This window comes from Rhinopithecus bieti, unplaced genomic scaffold (genome assembly GCF_001698545.2).
Source record: "Rhinopithecus bieti isolate Rb0 unplaced genomic scaffold, ASM169854v2 scaffold_3062, whole genome shotgun sequence".
NCBI classification, from domain to species: domain Eukaryota; kingdom Metazoa; phylum Chordata; class Mammalia; order Primates; family Cercopithecidae; genus Rhinopithecus; species Rhinopithecus bieti.
In genome coordinates this window covers 2,846,810-2,869,710 of record NW_016804432.1, presented here as the reverse complement: position 1 = coordinate 2,869,710, position 22,901 = coordinate 2,846,810, and the positions used below count along the sequence as shown (strand labels likewise).

The window sequence follows — 22,901 nt, the reverse complement described above, 5'->3', positions numbered from 1 at the left end:
TTTTATTGGCCAGTTTTCTCTGCCATAACCCTGATCGTAACCCCACTCTCATCATGCAAAATAATGCCCAAACACTACACATTAATCTGTATTTCTTCATATATTTTACAAAATGATATATATTTTTGCCCCAAATTGCAACATACTATGAAGGCTTAATATTCTAACATTGCAATCATGGGTACAACCTAAAAAAGACTTCAAATTAATTAGCAAAGGAAATAAAAATAGGACTCTCTAAGAACAGAATGCAGGCCAGTAGGGGATATAACACCTTGGTGGGAGTTTTTAGGGCCATATTGATTCATTCAAATGCCTTAATGACCTCCTATGACAGAACTGTGTGGCAGGGAAGAAAGATTCATATGCCAATGTGAAGGGAGAAGAAGAACCAAAATGAGGAGGAATGGATTAAATATTTCACAATTTAACAAGATGACATTTAAGGCACCTAATTTCTTGCCTTCTAAAAACTGCTAGCAAAATGTAGTTTCTTGATAGCCAAAAAAAGAATTCAAATGTACCAGCCTCTTGTTACACTATAAAAACAAGGCCAGGTGTGGTAGCTCACACTTGTAATTCCAGTACTTTGGGAGGCCGAGGCAGGCAGATGGATCACTTGAGGCCAGGAGTTCGAGACCAGTCTGGTCAACATAGTGAAACCCCATCTCTCTAAAAATACAAAAATTAGCCAGACAGGGTGGCACACACCTGTAATCCCAGTTACTTGGGTGGCTGAGACACAAGAATCACTTGAACCTGGGGGAGTTTGCAGTGAGCTGAGATGGCGCCATTACACTCCAGCATGGGCTACAGAGTGAGACCCTGACTCAAGAAAAAAATCATGAAAAATTTAACTATAAATCCAGACTTCATAAAGCAAACATATTTTCCCTCTGACAGTATTAAATACTTTAGAGATGGTTTGTTTCTATTTCTAATTTGTCCTCAATAATAGTCATTTCTCCCTTCGTAATTTGTCTTTACTCTGATTTTCTAAAATAGTGGTCTAAAAACAAATAATTACATGTGCTAGGCATGCACTTCTTAAAGAAACTTAATTTTAGATTTGGCCCCATGGCCCCATTGAGGACCTGCAGTGCTTGTTAAGTGGGCAGCAGTGATGGATGAAGGCCACACGGTGGCACTATAAGCAATGGGCTATTGATGCACATTTTAATCAACATCTACTCTAAAAAGTGAGCCAGTCCAAGTAGCTTTGAGAAAACTGGAGAAGTCTGAGGCTGCAATGCAGAATAAAGATGAAGAAAGATTACATGAAAAGAGAGCAGCTATAATCAAAAACACACTCTAGGCCATCTAGCAAACGTAAGAAGCCACTTACTGTGATAAATTAATTACTCAAAAAATAAACATAAATGCGTGAGAGTTTTGCTATTTGGTGGACTAAAGGAAACTTTTTCATATGTTCTGGGTTTCTTATTATTTTTTATTTTGAAATACATGGCACTAATGAATTTATCATTGAACTGCAAGATAGACAGAAAACTAAGAATTATCAGTTCACTAGATATAGCCATAACATAAAAAAGTTTAGTCATCAAGTCTGTGTAATCTGATTGTTTCAGTCAACTAAGCAAGGCAACTGACTTTGACAGCTTAGGAAAGTGACCTTCTAGATAAAGAGTTCTGAAGCTGATTAGAAGCTCTTATCAGAAGTGCATGACAAAACAGACTCCCAAAGTAGCACAAATTAATAAAACAAATTAGCAATATATTGTCTCTTTAATGCACTGGCGCTCATATTTCCTTCTATGAAATTTTTTCTCCTTAGCAGCTATCAATCAATACCAAAATTATTGTCTCTTGGTGTGCAATTGTTGGACAGCTTGGGAAGTGAAGTGGTTTATATAAAGATTTGAAATGTGGCCATGAATGGAAAAGACCACTATAATTTGAAAGTGACTTAATGCTATCCTGATTTTAGACTGGTGCCTAAGGAAAGAGCTAAAAGTGATGCATAGCAAACTGCACGAAATTGCTTGCTCTTGTAAACAGATTGTAGCAACAGGGTAAATGGAAAACTTAGACCATATACTAAAAATATACAATGAATAACTTTCTCATGAAACCATACCATATTGCTGAAGACAGGAGTGAATGGCATACATACACTTTTAATTGCATGAAAACAACTCCAGAAAGAAAGAAAACATAGGTTATATCAGTGCCTCCTTGGAGCATTTTCAAATTATGGGATTTTATTCTTTATGTTTTTATTCTTGATTAATTTGCACCTAATTATATGTTTCAGTTCCCAATTAAATCAAGACTTCCTTGGGATATATAATGTATCTGCTAATTTTTAACTTCTCCATGGTTATAAAAATAATATTAATAAAATAAAAGCTATGCATATTAAGTTCTCATTAGATGCCAGATATTGTGATAAGTACAGTAGATAGCATTATATACATAAACTTCACCAAGAAAACCCCCATGAGATTAGAACTAATGCTCTCTCTTTTAATAAAGAGAACAGAGGTATAAGTTAATTTGCCAAGTTTACACACTACGAAGTAGCAGAGCTAAGTTCTGAATTCAAGAATACCTTCTACCAAAGCTCCCAGCTCGCCTTGTACAGCAGAGATTGAAGCATGGTGGTTAACAGCCACAGTGCCTGAGGTCTACCTGGCTCCAAAGCTGACTGGCTTTATGGTCTTTGGCAAGTTACCTAGACATTCTGTGTCTCTATGTAGTTGCTATTATACCACCCAGCAGTTCATAAAGTAGAAATTCAATAACTCTTACTGAGAATTTTCCAACTTCTCTAAGGTACCTCTGACCTGTACGAATAAACACTTTTCTGAAACAGATTCCAGTTGCTCTAATGGACCAATAAATCAACTGGCATTTGATACAATAGAAATCAGGTACATATTTGATTTTTCCAGTAATGGTCTTCAATTGCTTCTGATAGTCACTGTGCTGTGACTATTATCACTCCAGGTGATTATAGTTAATAGAGTGCTTTTTTTTTCTTTAACAACTCTACTAAAATGTCTACACGCCAAATAGAGTTGGTAATTGAAATTAATAACATAGATACATAGTAAAGCTTTCTTGAAAAGTGATCATTTAGAGTTCTGAATTTTAACATTACTATACCTTATTGAAGGATTGACACAACTTACCTCCAGCTATTTCATTTAATCTGTGCGTTGCTGTGATTTGAACTAAAATTACACAAGGCAAGGAACACAGGCATAACAGAGGTTCTTTTCATCTTCAGGGGACTCATTGAAACAACAAAAAAATCAGTAAGGGATAATATTCTCTTCTCACTTGCAATGGCATTTTGGGCATTCAGCCTCCATATTTAGATAAATTCATTAATCCATTAATCAGTGGCACGGAGGCAATGCAAGAATTCTGAACTCAATGTTAAGAAACACTGATTTTCATCCAAACTTTGCACTGTGTATCTCACTGAACAAGTCTCTTCTATATGCTTCAGTCTCTTAATCTGTAAAATAAGAGATTTCTGCTGTTGAACTTTAAAGTTTAGAATTGATACAGTACAAAGACAAAAAGTGGGATTGCAAGAGTTTTACAAATTGCTACGTGAAGAGCAGAACAATGCACAAGTGCTTGCATTTGCTTCTTTAAAGCTTACACATTATGTTGGAGAAGGGTAGAATTGCCCTAAAAAACATGAGCCAAAGTGATCTTTAACCAAAACCCTTTTATCTAGAATAAGTTTTCTCAAATAGGAAGGTATCAAACCATTTTAAGCAGCAAGGAAACAAGGCAAAAAGGGTCCTTTTGCTCACTTTCTGAGTCCTTTTTTGTCCAAAAGTAGAGTAAGATTAACCCCACCCTGGCCGGGCGCGGTGGCTCATGCCTGTAATCCCAGCACTTTGGGAGGCCAAGGCGGGTGGATCACAAGGTCAGGAGATCGAGACCATCTTAGCTAACGTGGTGAAACTCCGTCTCTACTGAAAATACAAAAACAAAATTAGCGGGGTATGGTGGCTGAGGCAGGAGAATGGCATGAACCTAGGAGGTGGAGCTTGCAGTGAGCCGAGAGATCCAGCCACTGCACTCCAGCCTGGCAAAAAGAGTGAGACTCTGTATCAAAAAAAAAAAAAAAAAAGAAAAAAAAGATTAACCCCACCCCATTGTACGCAACTACAAACACTGCAAAGAATAAATGGTGATAGTACTAAATTACCATGACCCTATAAGGTCGGGGAAACACAGGTAAAACACACCTGTTATCATCTTCCACCTGGAGACCTTCAGGAAAGTGGGGATTCCAGATCCTACCACCAGGCTAATCCATCTTTGAATCCCTTCCCCATTCTCAGTTTTGTCTTCTCTCCTGCCACAGAGTCAGCCTTCAGGAGCCATGAAATTAGAGAGCTGAGGATAAACAGAAGCATCTGCAGCAGCAAGGTCAGAGCCTTTTCACAGTCCTTGTGTGCCTGCTCTGCCCACTATGAACACGTGTCGTGAATGTTCTGTGTTCTTCCTCTTAGACATAATATCCACAGTGATTAAGGAGCTGGTTCCAGTCCATATTCCACCACTTACTACTCATGTGTTTTACCCTCTGGTCCTTGATTTTGTCTCCTTAAGAATGGTGATAATAGGGCTGGGCACGGTGGCTCACACCTATAATCCCAGCACTTTGTGAGGCTGAGGCTGGCAGATCACGAGATCAGGAGTTCGAGACCAGCCTGACCAACATGGTAAAACCCCGTCTCTACTAAAAATACAAAAAAATTAGCCGGGTGTTGTGCCTTGCACCTGTAATCCTAGGAACTCAGGAGGCTGAGGCAGGAGAATCGCTTGAACACGGGAGGCAGAGGTTGTAGTAAGCTGAGATCATGTCACTGCACCTGAGCGACTTAGTGAGACTCCATCTCAAAAAAAAAAAAAAATTGGGATAATAATGGTATATATCTCACTAGATGATTAAGATTAAATGAGATAGTGCATGTAGAGTGCTTAGAATAGTGTTCAGCACATACGTAAAAGCTACCATAAAATGTTAACTTTGAAGACTAAATATAATACTTAGTGTCCAGTATTTTTCAACAAACTTTGCTGCAACTACATCCTTCAATGTGTTTTTGCAAACAGAGATAGATTAACCAATTGATATCTACTTAAATAGCAAAACTGCAATGATTCCATGAAGACCATGTCTCCCAAATATGTCCCCCACCAGCTTGCGGTGCTACAGCCAATACCATTTTCTTTACTGCTTTCTGAGGGCAGCTTTTCTTACTGTGAGAATAGAGAGCCAGAGGACTTTCTAACCCTTTAGGGGAAGAAGAGGGAAAAGGGTAAAGAATCAAAGGCCTCAATTACATACTCCAAGAATGTCAATTACATATTCCAAGTTTCCTAATCTTCCCTAATGTTTGCTAAAATCAAGTATTTTTCCAACCATTCAATTATCACAGAACTATTAATTGATACCTTACACAACTATTAATTGTATATGATAGTTGTATGATACCATACAACTATTAATTGATACCTTACACAATCACTGTTCTGAGGAATGTTCTTATTGAAATGTTTAACTTTGAACCATATTTTTCTTATCTCAAGGTGGGGATAACGATACATACCAAATTGGGTAGTTACATATAATAAAGAAGATGATGTAAATGTAAGTCTCTACCACAGTGAGCCACTCTACACTTTCGCATCCCTGCAGGAGTATCTTTTTTCATCAGAAATAAATGTTTTATTAAACTGCAAGGTGAGTAGAAAACAGGCTGCTGTCTCTAGAATTATTTTGTTCAGAAACAAATATTCTATGCATGACTATTGCATTAAAAAAACGGGGTCAACTCTCTTCTTAAAGAACTTTAAAGAATGAAGAAATTTCTCAGTTGTGTTTTAATGTTTATCATTTATTATGTTTTTATTTTTTGCTTAATACTTTGTGTTATGACAAAAAAAGAACCAGGCAATATTATTTTATTAGCTTTTCAATGGCTCTAGAACATTCCTTCAAAGAAGTCTTTGTTAAGTCTTTCCTCCCCACTGTCACAGTCTATGCATTAAAAACTGACCAGCTATGTAAAATTAAAGTCAGAAAGAGGAGAGACTATAAACACAATTTCTAGTGAATTAAGTGTGAGAAGTCACTGAGTACCACCATTGCCACACACCAAATCTTGTGCAGCAGTGTTTTCTCATCTCTTCTAAGTTTTGTAAGAATCTTCACTCTAAAGCTCTAACTGATGAAACCAACCCAGGCCTGGATCAATACACACAACATTTACTTTGAGCCTTCTATGATTATCCTGAGACCAGGAGTTCAATAATGTCACCCATGCCCAGGCTTGGTCTTCACAGTCACCTCTTGATGCTTCCATGGTTCAACCCAACTCTGTGGCCAACACAAATAAGAAACTCTTCAATTTACCTTGTGTGACTTCTCAAAGAAAGAGTTTGTCCCTGTTATGCTGTAAAGGAGCACATGCTATCATCACCCACCTTGAAACTTCAGTGGTTCCCCTAGCTTTAATATTCTAAGACACTGTAAACAAAATTCATGCATTCTATTACTGCTTTCCAAATTGCATAGATGTAAAGCAAATTCCTCTCTACCTTCATTATTTCCAGACTAAAAAAGCAGGCTTCATAGGCATGCAACCTGTGCAGTCACAAGGGGCCCCATGCTTAGAAGAGTGCTGTGCTTGATCCAAAGTCCTACTGTCCCAGGCTTAAATTCTTAATTTGTGAACAAGGGTCCCAGCCTTTTCGTTTTGCACTGGGCTCTATAAACTATGTAGCCAGTCCTGCCAGAGTGTCTGAATTGTCTAACTCTATTCTCATGTGGCAGTCATCTTCTCTTCACTGTCTGTGACACTGGGAATAAGACATGAATTGATGTTGGAAGTCAAAAGGATGAGTCAAGCTGAGGGCCACTGAAAGCAGCTATGGAAAGCCTGGTCATATGACAGGTATACAGGCAGCAAGAAATGTGCATTGAAACTGAGTCCTCTGAAACCTTTGTGAGGTCTTCTGTAGTCCCGTTATTTTGACTTTGCTCAAAACTAATCGGGGTTTCTAGATGCATCAAGATATGTGTGTTATCTATACATAAAAATGTATCACTTCTGCCTGCAAAATTTCGGTATTATATCTCAGAGAGGATGGCAAAATAGGCTTGCCTGCTAACTGCGTTCAAAGCTCTACATACACACGCTCAACTTTTTGCTGAGATGAGTCTGATTCAGTTGTATTACTCAGCATTCTGTTAAGTGGTCTTCAATACCGTCATACAGTCTAAAGCAATTGATAGCCTTAGTCCTCTCATTACATCAGAAAATACACAAGAGTGACAATATGAGCAATTCACTCTTTTTCAAGAAAGATAAGCAATTCATTAGAGATGTGGAATGCTGTTTCCTAAAGCAGTATCAATTCTGGATGTGGTTATGATGAAAAGCTATTAATCATAGCACAGTATCAACAAAGTCCAGAAAGAATACTCTGCCTAGAGCCAAATCTTTCTATCGTACTCAGAGGCAAGCTACAAATAAGAAAGGAAATGAATGCTCATTTCCCCTGTCAAACAGAGGATATTTTTTCTGTGAATTCCTTTATGCACAAACTAGGGATCGATGCCATTGACATAGTGGGGAAATGACTCCACTCACTGACCCACTGGGGATGCAATCCTAATAGTTATACTTATGTGTTAGCAAGGATCTTCACTGCAGTTAATGAATGTCCCAATTTTGAGAGAGAATAGCTTTTCTGGTTGGCAGGAATCAAGAAGTACATGCTCAGTTAGTCACTGCTCCTCATCTGAAATTCCTTCAACCTGAGGTTAGGAGCATTTATCTAAATACCAGGAGTCCACCGGAATCCTCCAACCTCACCTCATGCCAGAAAGAGTGGATCAATGACACATTCTGGTCAAGACAAAAATTAGTAGGAAATTACCATCACATCCTAGCACTGAAAATAAAATAAAACCAAAATCAAAAAACTCCTTAAGAATTCCTAGCTTATCACATTATCTGGCCATGAAAGCTTATTCATATTCCAGTATTTTCCATCACATGCCTCAAATCCTTTAAGAAACAAGATGGAAATGAAGGGAGAAAAGGGGGAAAGAGAAAGAGAGAGAATTGACTATGTGACATTTGAATCCAACCTAAAATTCACACCATTCACTATAGTTTCAGTTTCTTTAAATAATAATAATATGCAGAACCAACATACTTTTTCCTTTGATAAGCCTCATCCTGGCACCAACAGGGATAGGTAAGGATAGAGGTAGAGTAAGGATTCACCTAGTACAAACTATATGATTAGTAACCATGTACTCTTTTCAGAAGGAAACATAAATTGTTTCCATTAGATAACTGCCTAGTAGATGAAAATTCACTTGTATATGGAATTTTCTGCATATCAGACTTTGTGGTTCCTGCTTTAATGTTACAATTTTAACACTCACTTATTTTTGCCTTTTAATAATGTGGCTGATCAATAACAGAACTTAACGATTTTTACTTTCAAAATTTATAGCAGTAATTTTCAGAGTTACAAGTATCTGTGGCGGGAGGGGAGAGAGTTTCAAAAAGTACTTAAGGCCAGGCGCGGTGGCTCACACTTGTAATCCCAGCACTTTGGGAGGCTGAGGCGAGCGGATCACAAGGTCCAGAGTTCAAGATCAGCCTGAACAACATGGTGAAACCCCATCTCTACTAAAATTACAAAAATTAGCCAGGTGTGGTGGCGTGAGCCTGAAATCCCAGCTACTCAGGAGGCTGAGGCAGGAGAATTGCTTGAACACAGGAAGCGGAGGTTGCAGTGAGCCGAGATCACAACATTGCACTCCAGCCTGGGCAACAGAGTGAGACTCTGTCTCAAAAAAAAAAAAAAAAAAAGGCGGGTTGTGGTGGCTCACGCCTGTAATCCTAGCACTTTGGGAGGTGGAGGTGGACAGATCACAAGGTCAGGAGTTCGAGACCAGCCTGGCCAACATAGTGAAACCCCATCTCTACTAAAAATACAAAAATTAGCCAGGCATGGTGGTGCGCACCTGTAGTCCCAGCTACTCGGGAAGCTGAGGCAGGAAAATCGCTTGAACCCAGGAGGCAGAGGTTGTGGTGAGCTGAGATCATGCCACTGCACTCCAGCCAGGGTAATAGAGTGAGACTCCATCTTAAATAAATAAATAAAATAAAGAACAAGTATTTAAAATATATCTTGGCTGGGCACGGTGACTCACGCCTGTAATCCTAGCACTTTGGGAGGCCAGCATGGGTAGATTACTTGAGATTGGGAGTTTGAGATTAGCCTGGCCAACATGGTAGAACCACCATCTCTACTAAAAATACAAATATTAGCTGGGTCTGGTGGTGTACACCTGTAATCCCAGCTACTCGGGATTGAGAGGCTGAGGCAGGAGAATCGCTTGAACCTGGGAGGCAGAGGTTGCAGTGAGCCAAGATTGTGCCACTGCACTCCAGCCTGGGCAACAGAGTAAGACTCTTTTCTCAAAAAAGTAAAATATAATATATCGGGCCAGGCGCGGTGGCTCATGCCTGTAATCCCAGCACTTTGGGAGGCTGAGGTGGGTGGATAATGAGGTCAGGAGTTTGAGACCAGCCTGGCCAACATGGTGAAACCCCTTCTCTACTAAAAATACACAAAATTAGCCGGGCGTGGTGACAGGCGCCTGTAATCCCAGCTACTCGGGAGGCTGAGGTAGGAGTATCGCTTAAACCCAGGAGGCAGAGGTTGCAATGAGCTGAGACCACGCCACTGCACTCCAGCCTGGGCAACAGAGTGAGACTCAGTCTCAAAAAAATGATGATGATAACAATAATAATAATAATAATAATATATCTTACATTTGGAAATGAAAATATATATACTCTTTTCATAAGCAAATTAGAGAAAGTCACATCAAACAACTTTTTCATGGCTGGTCAGGATAGAATTCTTCCAGATTTTATGATGGCATGTTTTAAGTGCTGCAAAACATCTATATAAAGCGCATTATCTTCTTCCAATAAGTTTTCTGAGGCTTCTTTTTAATTGGGTAAATATTGAGGGGAAGAGATTTGGGCCATAATACAATCTCTTATTCTCAGCTCCCGTCTGACCAGAGACCCTAATTAAATTTCTAACTGTTCTCTAAATAACACATTTACCCTTATAGTAAAACTCATTTATAATAATGCTTTGGGGGAGTACCTGATACCCCCTTAGAGGTTTCCTAATTAAAAAAGACTAAATAATCTATTACTGCTTTTTTCCTAATTCTAAAATGATACATCTAACATAATCTTAATAAAGACAGTAGAGATAAAAATAGTACCAAAAAATCTACAGATCAATTTCATTATTCATATTAAGTGCTAACTGAACCCAGCATTATATCAAAATAATACATTACCACCAAATAGGATTCATCTCAGAAATAAAAGTAATACAAGACCAAAGTTTAACAAAGCTTTCAAACAGTATATAAATTAATACAGTGGAAAATAAAAATTGCCCAGAAACCAGATGGTGGTTAAGTGTGGAACAAGATTCCAGGGCGTCCACTTGCTTTAACTGTCAAAACGCCTGCATCAGAAACACTTGAATCAAAATGTTCTATGCATATAGACAGTAAACAGAAGTTACTAAAATATTTCTACCATTCATGCTATTTGCCTCTTCAGTAAGTATCCGTCTCCTATCTATTCTTAATCCATTTCCACTAATGTTTCTATGTCTGATGGTTAAGAGTACATTCTGCATAAACTTTTATTCCAATGGTTCTCTTTATTCTTAAACCCATTGTGTCAACGATTTGGCCAGAGATCAATGGTCACCAGAAGATAATTAAGTAGATAAAGCACTCTTTTAAGATACTTCAGCTAAGCATGCTTCTGATTTACATAACAATTTTTAAAGACCCCTCAGTTTGACATAATAGAACATTGATCTATCCAAATATCAGCCTTAACAAAGTCAGAACTATTACTGCCTAAAACCGCACCCCTTAGCATTTTGACTTGATTCCAACATGATCAAGATTGTCAAAGAACATGACAATATATACTTTACTTCAATGACAGTTGGAAAACAGATATTCTTTTTTTTCTCCTTTTTTCTTAATTCTTAACTCTCATGGCTGAAATATATAGATGATTCTCTGCAAGCAGAAACATGGTACACTCCACTATCTGTGAGAAAACAGGCAAGGAAGCACTTGAGACTTAAGTTACACCACTGACTGTTGTTTCTAGGGGCACTTCTCAACCAGAATTTTCCTCCTCATAAAATGGGGCTACCATTGTGGTTTTGCTCACCAAGGAGATATAGAGCTGAGTAGAACCATCACTGTCATCTGGCCCTCTGCCCACAGGCAGCCAAGCATCTGCATGGTAGAAAGTAAGGCTAGGGGACAGTGGCATTTGAAGGCACAGATTCAACTCTCAGCTGTGTGGTTTTCTAATTGTGCAACCTGGAGCAAATAATTTAAAATCTTGAAACCTCTTTTCTTCTTTTCTTTAAAAAAAAAAACGTTTAGCTCTAACATGAGAGTTTGAATAAAGTTATTTTTTAAAGTCCCCTTGCTTTCTATGATTTTCATACATTCAGTGTGCATGGTTCTTAAAATTTTTCTGTAAGGATTGATAAAATAAGGCTTGCGTGGCCATTATGTCTTTAACAAACTCATCGTGCAACCTGATTATCTGTGACTTCATTGATATAATCTTCCAACAGAATTACATTTCCTATTGATTGTCTGTACATTCTGACATATTGAATGACATCATTTTTACAATTCATCAAATGGGGGTACTCTTTACTTTGAGCTCCCCTCTTCCTAAGTAGTAGGAATAGTCAATGCATTGTTTATGAAAAATGACAAGCTAGGAAAAAGGAGAGGAAAGAACAATGACTTTCCAGCTCCAATATTAACTTCTTGCTAGACAAGACAGGCTGCAGTTACCTCATCTATAAAGAAAAAAATTAACAATTCTTATCTACCTCATAAGCATATTGAGAGAATTATATGACTTAATATATGTCTGAAGATTAGACTCCACAAATGTAAATTTTTTTTTTTTTTTTTTTTTTTTTTGAGGCAGAGTCTCACTCTGTTGCCCAGGCTGGAGTGCAGTGGCGCAATCTCAGCTCACTGCAACCTCCTCCTCCCTGAGCGATTCTCCTGCCTCAGCCTGCCGAGTAGCTGGGACTACAGGCACCCACCACCACATCTGACTAATTTTTGTATTTTTAGCAGACACGGGATTTCACTATATTGGGCGGGCTGGTCTTGAACTCCTGAGCTCAAGTGATCCACTTACCTCTGCCTCCCAAAGTGTTGGGATTACAGGCGTGAGCCACTGCACCTGGCCTGCAAATGTAAATTTTGATGTTATAATGATTGATATTTCCACCAGCTTCTAAGAGAGTAAACATAAAAAGCTGTATACATGGCATGTATGCTACCATCTTCCAGTTGACTGTCTTTATAAACACAGCACCAGACCCACAGGTCTGTGTGTTGGATAAGCTCCCTGCCTTTAATGTCCATAATGAACATGACACAAACGTTTTACATCATTGAACCATGAAGAGCACAGAGTATTTTTCCAAGATTTTTTTCCTAAGGATAATTGTGAAGGATCACCTTCCAGGTGAATGGCTATGACCTTGTACTTCCAGCACAAATAGAACTGTGTTTTATATACTGATCCTAGTGAAGATGTAATTTCAAGAAGGAGAATGACTTATTACAATGTGCATTGCTGAGGGAACAATAACCCTTACTTGACCCAATGATCTGCGCATAATCTTCCCCTTGGTAACCATTTGAAGACAAGAACGTAAGAAGCAGTTTGGTTTCTCATTTTCTTTTACTTAAGAAATCCATGCTGCTGATCAGAAGTTTGCCATAATTTGTACAGTTTTGTTGTTTTAAACTGGATGGGTCTTTTTTTAATTACAAAAGAAATTTATTTCAAAAGCATAAGGGGCATTTACATTTAAACAAGGTGATAAACAGGTGTCTTGAAAAAGAAAAAAAATCCACGGTATTAAGTTTTTCATTCAAATTCGGAAGCAAAAGTAACTGAAGTTGTGCACTATTGCCTTAGGAAAGATAAGGGGAAGAGTGAGGGGTAAGGGAACAGTCAACTCAGTATCCAACTTGAGAGAGTAAAGTCACTTCTGCTCAGCTTTGAGTTTACAAATATGCTTATAAAGAAGAAAAGTGGAAAAGTTATACTTAATGTTTAAATTTATTTAGCTGTAGTCTCAATACAATTTCTGTATTTGAAACGGGTTTGGGCCACTGGCTGATCTATCTCTGAGGTCCAGATTAGCGGGTCAGTTTTCAAATGGCAATTTTATATTCCTTTGTTCAGATTCCAAGGGAGTTTAGGTTCAACTCATAGTCTTTTGGAATGTTTAGAGATTATTGCTACCACTCCATAGCCAAGCTGAGCAACTTTTGCTCACTTGTATCATTCTAGCCTTTCAGAACTATTTTCCTCATAAACGTGTGCAGTAAATCTAACAAAGGAGCTTTGTTTCTTCTGCAGTGTAGAGGTAATGGTAATGAAGATACCTGCTTTGGAATCACAAACTATTCCTTAAAAAATACATCAGACTACTAGAAATGTCATTCAAGCATTTGATTTGAATAGCAAACTTGGGGAGGGAAGATTAACTGTAAAACAAAAATATACTAAACATTCAAATGCAGAACAAAGGCTCTATGCTACTAAAAGTGTCTATGACGTTAAACACTCCACAAACCCCCCCACCTGCTGTTTTAAGCTAAAAATTATATTGGCTAACTTATACAATAATTTTGACTGATAACCTGAGAAGTTAAAATCTTGAAAATGGCAAAAGCAAACTGAGAGAGCATCCCTTACTTATTGGTACCATGTTATCAAGTCACGTTTTCTGGGTAGCCGTGGTTAATAAATCTCCAAATTCTAAATTATACTTTCTCTTCCTGTCAAAACCTATATTACATCAGATTCAGTATTTTGGCTGTATTTCACCAATAGTAATCTCCAATTTGTCTTTGAAAATGCAGCCTAGGTGGGTGTGGTGGCTCACGCCTGTAATCCCAGCACTTTGGGAGGGTAAAGCGGGTGGATTGCCTGAGGTTAGGAGTTTGAGACCAGCCTGGCCAACATGGTGAAATCCCATCTCTACTAAAAATACAAATATTAGCTGGGTGTGGTGATGGGTGCCCATAATCCCAGCTACTTGGAAGGCAGAGGCAGGAGAATTGCTTGAACCTGGGAGGTGGAGGTTGCAGTGAGCCGAGATCTCACTATTGCACTCCAGCCTGGGCAACAAGAGTGAAACTCTGTCTCAAAAAAGAAAAAGAAAATACAGCCTTTATTTTAGTTTTAAATAACAATAATCACGTAAGTGCAACTGACTTAGAATCCTTTGCTACTGGGAGTAAAAACCTAAATAACAAGTTAATAACAGATTCAGCCTCAAAAAGATAATCACCGTGTCAGACTACCCATTCCTGGAATTTAAAAAAGTGATTTATGTTGTGTAGTCAAGTTTCACAGCATATACACACACACATATACACACACATATATGCTTATGTATTTATGTATATTATACATACACATTTCTATTCAAATAGTAAGATTCCATATTCAAAAGTTTGTATCACAATATATGGAAAAGAGTTAAGTAAGCAGTGCAAAGCAATTACTGTCTCCTAAAAATGTAATGTCATTCCTACATTTTAAGAAAGCTATGTAAATATTGTGTTTTTATGACACTAGGTAGGAATGTTGCACCACTGCCTAGCAGCTTTATTAAACAATGAAAACAAAATGTTAAGATTTACAGTTACTCTTCTCTATATATTGGGCAAAAAACTAAGACAGAGGGAAGAGGAAAATCAGTAACGTTTTAAAACCGATAATCTTTATCAGCAGAACTAGACGGAATTTCACTACATTTTAGAATGAACAGCTATCAACAACAAATTATCAAGATGTTTAAAAGTAAAAGATTCACAATTTGAAGTCTGAATAATGATATTGCAAAAACAAGTCAATATTGCAGACAAAGCATCCAAAAATATCACTATGGTTTTGCCTTGGACACAACCATGGTCTGTTACAAAAGTAGATGATACATACAAAGTATAAAGAACATTAAGATTTTAGCTGAAGGCAGCAGTCTGTTTAAGGGGACATCCCTGGCAATCCAATAAGTAGTAGGATTCAAGTATATTAAGTTCACGACTATGCTGAAGAGTGCTGACGTCTTATTCAGTAGAGTCTTCCATGACTACAATTTCCTCGTGTGCCCCAACCTCGGCCACCTCTACTTTCCCCGAAGGCTCCTCTCACAATTAAAGTTGCCCAAATTGCTGCTATATTTCTCACTGGGAGGATTATAAATCTGCCTGGCATCTCTTTTTTGTACTGCTGAAGATTTCTTGAGTGGTGAACCTGAAGTTGCATATTCACTGGCTCTCTTTTGCCCAATCTCAACCTTTCATACAGGTTTCCAGGACAGTGTTACTGTGCTCTTACAAGAAGGAGGAATGTGGAAGAGATCCTTGATTAAAACATTGATATTGTTTGTTGCTTTCAATGCAACAACTTTAATCTAGTTCTCTTCTGTTTTCTGTTCTCTTCTGTTCTCACCTGTTTTACCCTGGAGAGCTAAGTGAAGTTGTCTGATATAAACTTGCAGGCTTTGTGCAAAGTATTGCAGCCTGATTTTGAAATCTTTTAGTTTTCCTGCATCCAGTTTGGCTGTTAAGAAATCTGAAGTTTTTGGCCCAACTGGTGAAAACTGTACAACAAACATTCCACATAACTGAACTGCAGCTTGGGCTCTTCATCACCAGCATTGTCTCCATTTTCTGGTTCTTCTGGAGGGAGGGGCATGTATTCCAATAACTTATCAAATAGTTTCCTTAAATTTGTTTCCAGTTTTTCCATGTCACCACAAAATGAACTCATCTCCAACAACAATTTCAATACCTCCAACCTTCCACTGGGATAGTTAAGATACCAAGGTTAGGGAGAACCTGCTCACAGAAATATGTCACAAACCTTATGGAATAGACAGTTTTAGAGAAGAAGGGTACTGCCTGCTGAGTGCACTGTGAGAGCCTGTCCACACATCCAGGATCAGAGGGATTGAAGGTCTGTTCTAGGTCGGCCTGTTCGGCCACCAATTCTACAAGTTGCTGTCTTCCACTTACTGTCTGTAAGCTTTTTAACCTAGGCAGTATTTCATGAATAGAACAAATTCTTCATCAGTCACATCTTCTAGGACCGGTTTGGATTCAGTTAGTAGAAGCTCTTCCACTTCCTTTGTTAAGACTTCATCTGGTAAAGTCTTAAGTTTTGTAGAAAGGAATTTAATTGCTCGTTCTCTAACAATGTCCTCTCCTTGAAGTATCTGGCTGAACAACGAACCTAAAGTCCCTTTTCCATCCATTTTAAATATACTTAACAGGGCATTGTTCACTAGGTTAAATTCTGCAGTCATCTGTCTCCAAAAGTTGCATTAGTATATCTGCCACTCAAGGAAGATTTTCTCCAGTGGCAAATTGAGGCAGTTCTTTAATTGCTTGACGTCGAATAGATACATCTTCATCCTCACAGAGGTCTAACTGTTAGCAGAATCCGCCAATTCTGGAAAATGCTTAAAGAATTTCAGAATAAATTGAGCTGCTAATCGTTTTTCCTTAGTACCACATTTCACACCATCCAGTATCACTTGATAGGCATCTTTATGCTGGCCCACTTGTTCTGTGGCATCAGCCACGATGCCATACTTGCCATAAAGCTCCTCTACCATCGGCAAGGTAAGCGACAAGCCCAGGGCCTGCTCCCTCTATCCTCGTCTTTGCCGGCGCCACCGCCACCTCGGAACTTCTCCAAGCCCACTACCTGCACTATTACACACAACTGGATGGCTCTTTAAAGTGTAAAACAATGGAAACATCCATGGCAACAAGCCACAGCATCAGGATCAAATCTTAATGGGCACTCTAGATCTAGTGCAAAATATATTTTCAGTCTCATGGAGACAATAATTCCTGCCACCCTGTTTCAGAGGTTAAAAGAATAAGAACAGCAAAACGCCTACCATGTCCTGTGACTGTTCTAATCATGATGGGAATCATGTCAAAGTATTAAGCTGAGATTTAAAAATAAATTTAACCATTGAAAAGAAGCAAGGGGCATTTATAGGTTCATCCAAGGATGGTGGTTCTCTGTCTTCATGACAAGGGAGAATAACTGAAGACTTATTCTGATGCCTCACTCGGGGTTTGGAAATAGAAAGTGGAACACCTATAACAAATTTCAGTTACATTACATCACAAGTATCACTGAGACATTAGGACAAACAAAATTGGTATCAGTATTATAGCTTTGCAAAATTAATCAGAAACTTTTTTAAGAGAAAGAAAGAAGACAGATATGGATAGCTTTTTGGAAATGAAGTATACCAAATAACCAAGCACTGAGAATGGAGTTGAAACTGCACAGACACTGTGATGCTACCCAATGCTATTAAACATTGGGAGGCACCTTTAAATAAAAGGTATTGATTTCCCACAGCCACTTATTGTATGCTATGGAGAGCAATTCTTCCAAAACACCAAGCACACTTTTTGGATGGTTAAAACCCATTCCAGCCTTCTGATGGTGTCAATTAATTCTTGTGAGGAATCACTTTAAATTCTCTTCAGTGAGAGAATTTGCTATTATATTTTAGTTTTATTTAAACCCCCTTTCAAGAACTGTGTCTAATAGCCCTTCAAAGCATCTCTGGGTAGCTCTAACTTATATAACCTCATTTTTCAAAACCACTCATTACTTTCTCCCCCTCTTAACACACTCTCACTCCAGCTTGAGCCCTCCCTTGGGGACCTTGCTGCCTGCTTTGGTAATATAGTCGTGCCTACCTTTGAGACTTTTTCTCATTTCTAAGTATAGTGTGCAGAATATGAAAGGGGTGGGGGAAATGCTCTTCTGTTGATTGGCAGTGGAATCAGAATCTGCCAGTGAAAATAACGTACACTCTTATCTAGCCAGGATATTATCCAGGGCACACGTGGGAGAAATAAATGGAAATAATGGGAAATGACCAAAAGATGGTTTCATTTCTACCTTCAATTCAGAAAAGAAGAAAGGGAAAAAATAAATATCCAAGTAGACTTTTAAAATCACTACATATTGTTAAAAATAGAAACTACAAAGTATGTCAACGGTTATATTATATTTGAAATTCTCCAACAAGAAATATGATGTGGCTTCATTTAATCAGCATACTCCATAAATTTTGCTATACACAGGAAAATACTCTAAGTAGGTTGCAGGGTAATTCACACTGGAACACCTCACTTTATCACTCAGTGCAATTAAATGCTATTTGCAAATTCTGATTTGAGGTACAACTTTTTAAAGCAAGAAAAATGCTAAAATTAGATTAATCCTCACCTTCTTTTCATCCTCAGTTGAGGAAAATATAATAAACAACCATAAATTTTAAAATGTTTTGTCAGTAAAAGCACAAAATTAAATGCAAACATATTAATACTATCTACCACAGTTGAGTTCGGGTGTATGGCTACAAAGCTGTTATTCTTATGTTTGTTAGATGATTCTCACTGTGCAGCCAATTTTATAGATCAACCTAACAGCTATTCTAAGGACATTAGGTCTTAAGAACTTATTTGTTAAAGTATATTACTTGTCGGTGTAATTAGCACTAAGAGATGTGATTTTTTGAAACAACCACAGTGTAAGAAAAAAATGATGTAACTAACTATTTGCTATAATTACGCGATGGTGCGAAAATAATGCCCAAACACTGATAAATTTATATCTTTGGAAGGACATCTATTTGGAAGCGATGCCATAAAATACCGCTGTGTATACTACTTTATGCCAATTATTTTTAAAACCATACCTTTACTTTATAGGTAAAAACTAAATAGAAATATAGGTAAATAAACCAAGAAGTTTAACACGCTTATTCTGGCTGAAAGTTACGGATTGATGGGTGATACTAATTTTTCCTTGTTTTGTATATGGGGGTTCCAAATTTCGGTATAATAAGCTCTAAGCTCATATTACTTTTAAAATTAGGAAATAACCTTATCACCAAAGAAAAGGAAAAGAACATCCAAGAAAGGCAGAGACACGCAATTCAAAGACAGGCAAATATACTTGGATTCTACTAAATTTTACTTTTGTCAGAAAGGAATTTAATTTTAAAATTCAGATTCAAGTATTTCAGCATTCTAAGATGAAAAGAAAAGCAACCTTGCTATTTTATTCAAATAACACTAACCTAGTTATTCAAAGAAGACCGTTACCTGTCTTAATTTGAAATCTCCAGAAAATAAGAATTCACCACATCCCACTCTAGTTCTTTAATAAAAATTTTGCCTGCCAACAAATTTACTTCTAATCTACAATTGCAAATCGTTCTCTCCTGTCCAAGTCCTAAACAAATAAGAGAAGAGTTTATAAGGCAGTTCTTTGTCATTTTGCACTTTTAGAAGTGGCTTAACTAAAATACTGTTTCAAGTCCTGCCAGCATTAAGAGCTATGGATGTATCAGTCCCTAATATCAGAACACACCGAGCTCTCCTTACCCCCCAAATTTTTCCTCCTAGATGTGCCAGAGTCCTGTCTGCTCAGCACTATGATGCATATCTACAGCCCGGCTATGTCAGGTTATTATCATCCAGTCTCTCAACTTCCCCAGTTCAGGGGATGGCAAACAGAAATTGTGATTACAACTTAATACTCATAGGAAGATACAACAAAAAGTTACTTGGGGTGAACATAATAATAAGACAATACTTTCTTGAACTTCAAGTTTTAGTGCCTAAGGCAGCCTAGAGGGGTTTCCACATACTCTGCAGGATCTAGGTAAGGTAGTCTGCAGTTAACAGGAACATGAAAAATAAATGAACTCAGTAACTGAGTTGAGTCCCCTTTACTCCAGGTGTTCGCACTTTACATGAACACCCGGAGTAAAGGGGAAAAAAAAGAAAGATTCTGTTGAAGAGTCAGTCACAATTCATCATAGTTATCTGAGCGACAGCTCTGCACCAAATCTTGCTTCCTAGTGAAAGATCCTACTTTACTGCTAGCCCTTTTGATATTATGAGATTAATTAGTTAATCTCATTCACATAAATAATTAATTAAGCTCATTCACATAAATAAAAGTTACAGAAAAAATAGAATAATCTAAATTATAAAAATTACATACCCTGGCCAGACATGGTGGCTCATGCCTGTAATCCCAGCACTCTGGGAGGCCGAGGTGGGAGGACTGCTTGAGCCCAAGGGCTCAAGATAAGCATGGGCACCATAGGGAGCCCCATCTCTTAAAAAAATTATGTATCTAATCACTACTTGAAATTACATTATAGGCCAGGCGCGGTGGCTCAAGCCTGTAATCCCAGCACTTTGGGAAGCTGAGACGGGCGGATCACGAGGTCAGGAGATCGAGACCATCCTGGCTAATACGGTGAAACCCCGTCTCTACTAAAAAATACAAAAAACTAGCCGGGCGAGGTGGTGGGCGCCTGTAGTCCCAGCCACTCGGGAGGCTGAGGCAGGAGAATGGCGTAAACCCGGGAGGCGGAGCTTGCAGTGAGCTGAGATCCGGCCACTGCACTCCAGCCTGGGCGGCAGAGCGAGACTCCGTCTCAAAAAAAAAAAAAAAAGAAAGAAAAGAAATTACATTATATACTTATATATTTACTTTGTTGTCTGTTTTTATCACTGTAATGTAAACTCTGAGAGGGCAAGAATTTTTGTCTGCCTAATTCATCAGTTTAACTTCAGCATTTGGAACCGTGTCTCAAACGTGATACTATCTACTAAGTAGAAATGCAATAAACAGTGAATGAATGAATAGTTCTTCCACACAAATGGAACACTATATAGCTATTAAAAATAGTACGCAGATCAATGGTCATGCAAAGTCCTCCATATTCAGCACTGTAACAGTAAAAGCCCTATAACTTACTAAGTTCATTTATTTTTCATGTTCCTGATAACTGCAAACTACCTTACCTAGATCCTGCAGAGTATGTGGAAAGAGATGGAAAGAAGGATGTTGCAATTAAGCATTTATCATCTCCTTGGTAACTCTTAGAAACAAAAAGAGGAGCTAGGGAAGCAGAAAATTACAAATGCCAGTATATTAGCCATCAGGAAGACACTGGAATTTCTGGTGCAAGGGGCCTGTAAATCACATGCATACCAAGCATTATCTGCATTTGGAATTTTAAAATACACTATGTAGGTATCGTCCTTCATTTTGTTCAATTACTGTGTTACTGTTTCCTTAAATTCCTTAATATTTGATCATTATATATTTTCTTAATAAACATTAGTCAAAATTCAACTGCAATCTTTTGGGGACATCTGGAAAATGTCAAACTATAAAATATTAGGAAACACTATTAAAGACAAGCAATAATCACTTTTGGAATAGTGCCTACTTAGGTCTGAGATGACAGAATTTGGCATTAAAAGAAGGGTGGAAACGAGAATTCCATGCAATTAGATAAGAATATAACAAAAAGTATGGGAGTGGGAAGTCCAAGACAAAATCAGTGGCAGGGTAGACCAGTTTTTGTTGAATGTTAACCCCTAAGCTGGACCCTGGCAAGCAGATTTGCCTTTTTACCCCAAAGTTAGACTCTGCCTAAAAAAGAGGAAAAGACCAGAGCCATGACACCACGGCAATATTGCTCCAATAGAAAAAAAAAAAAAATGCCTGAAGTTTAACCTGAGTTCTGGCAGGTACTGTGTTGGTAATAATTTTCCCACAAATCTTGGTTGTTGTTGTTCTTTTAAGTTTATTTCTAGCCCTGAAAGAACAAAATTATTGAAAAAAGTCATAACATACAGCAGTTAATGTCGGTGTATAACAACTAAATAATTGAATGGGATTAAATTAAAAATAAACAGCATTATAAAATTTGAAGACTACAGAAAAGACTACTTTCACTTAATTCCATTTCTATCAAAACAAGGAGGGAAAAAAAGTCAATGCGTTCCAACCAAAGATGTTGAATTCCAAACATAACCTGTTTCTCTTAGTAAAGAATGAAAGTACGCTGGACAGTATTATACATTTCTTTCTGCTTCTGTCTTGGCAGCATTTTAGAAGAGTGAATGAGAAAGACTTCAGTTCTTTCAAGGCCAGGCCAGTGCTTGCTTCTTCCTTGTAACTCCAACTTCATCTACCACAGCATCTTTGCCAGTGTTCAATAAATTTTATTTCCATTATTTTATTCCCACTACATCTATGTTAAGATTCAATTATAAGAAGAGAAGTGAATGCTTTTTATTGATAAGGCAGGAAGGTTTTCAGAAAAATGAGCAAAATAATTAATGAAACATATTTAGAGAACTTAATGGTCTCTGTTTTCAATGTAATTCTTGATTTCATTTTCTCTGAACTATATTGGCCTTCTAAAGCTATTACTGAATTAGAGAAACTAGTTTATTTTTGGTAGAAAACTGTAGTGCCACTTGAGTTCCAGATTTTAACATTCTTTGTAAACAGTTAGATGGATTATGATAAAGAAGAATCTTGGTTGTTTTTGAACCACTCAGTCACATATGGTCGAGTGAACACATAAAACACAAACAAATTGGTGAACAAATTGTAGTTTCACAGTGATCATATGGAGCCTGGGTAATAGTTGTTAAAAGGAAAATAGTGCGTGAGTAGATCATTTAAATATAGATAAAATATTGGAATTAATGAGTTATGGGATTCAATCCAAATTATTCCAGGATTGGAGTCTTATTGATCAAATATAATGAAATCATGAGCCATCTGCCAGGACTTTTAAAACCTTTTGCTAACAACCGACTTTTAATT

General features: G+C 37.7%; 1 protein-coding gene and 1 pseudogene across 1 annotated transcript in view; both read right to left on the bottom strand.

Moving 5' to 3' along the window:
• Positions 1–22,901, bottom strand: part of PDE11A (phosphodiesterase 11A) — a 466,948-nt gene that overhangs the window by 368,301 nt on the left and 75,746 nt on the right. The window lies entirely within an intron of this gene.
• LOC108527097 (apoptosis inhibitor 5 pseudogene) lies at positions 15,279–16,863 on the bottom strand (annotated as a pseudogene).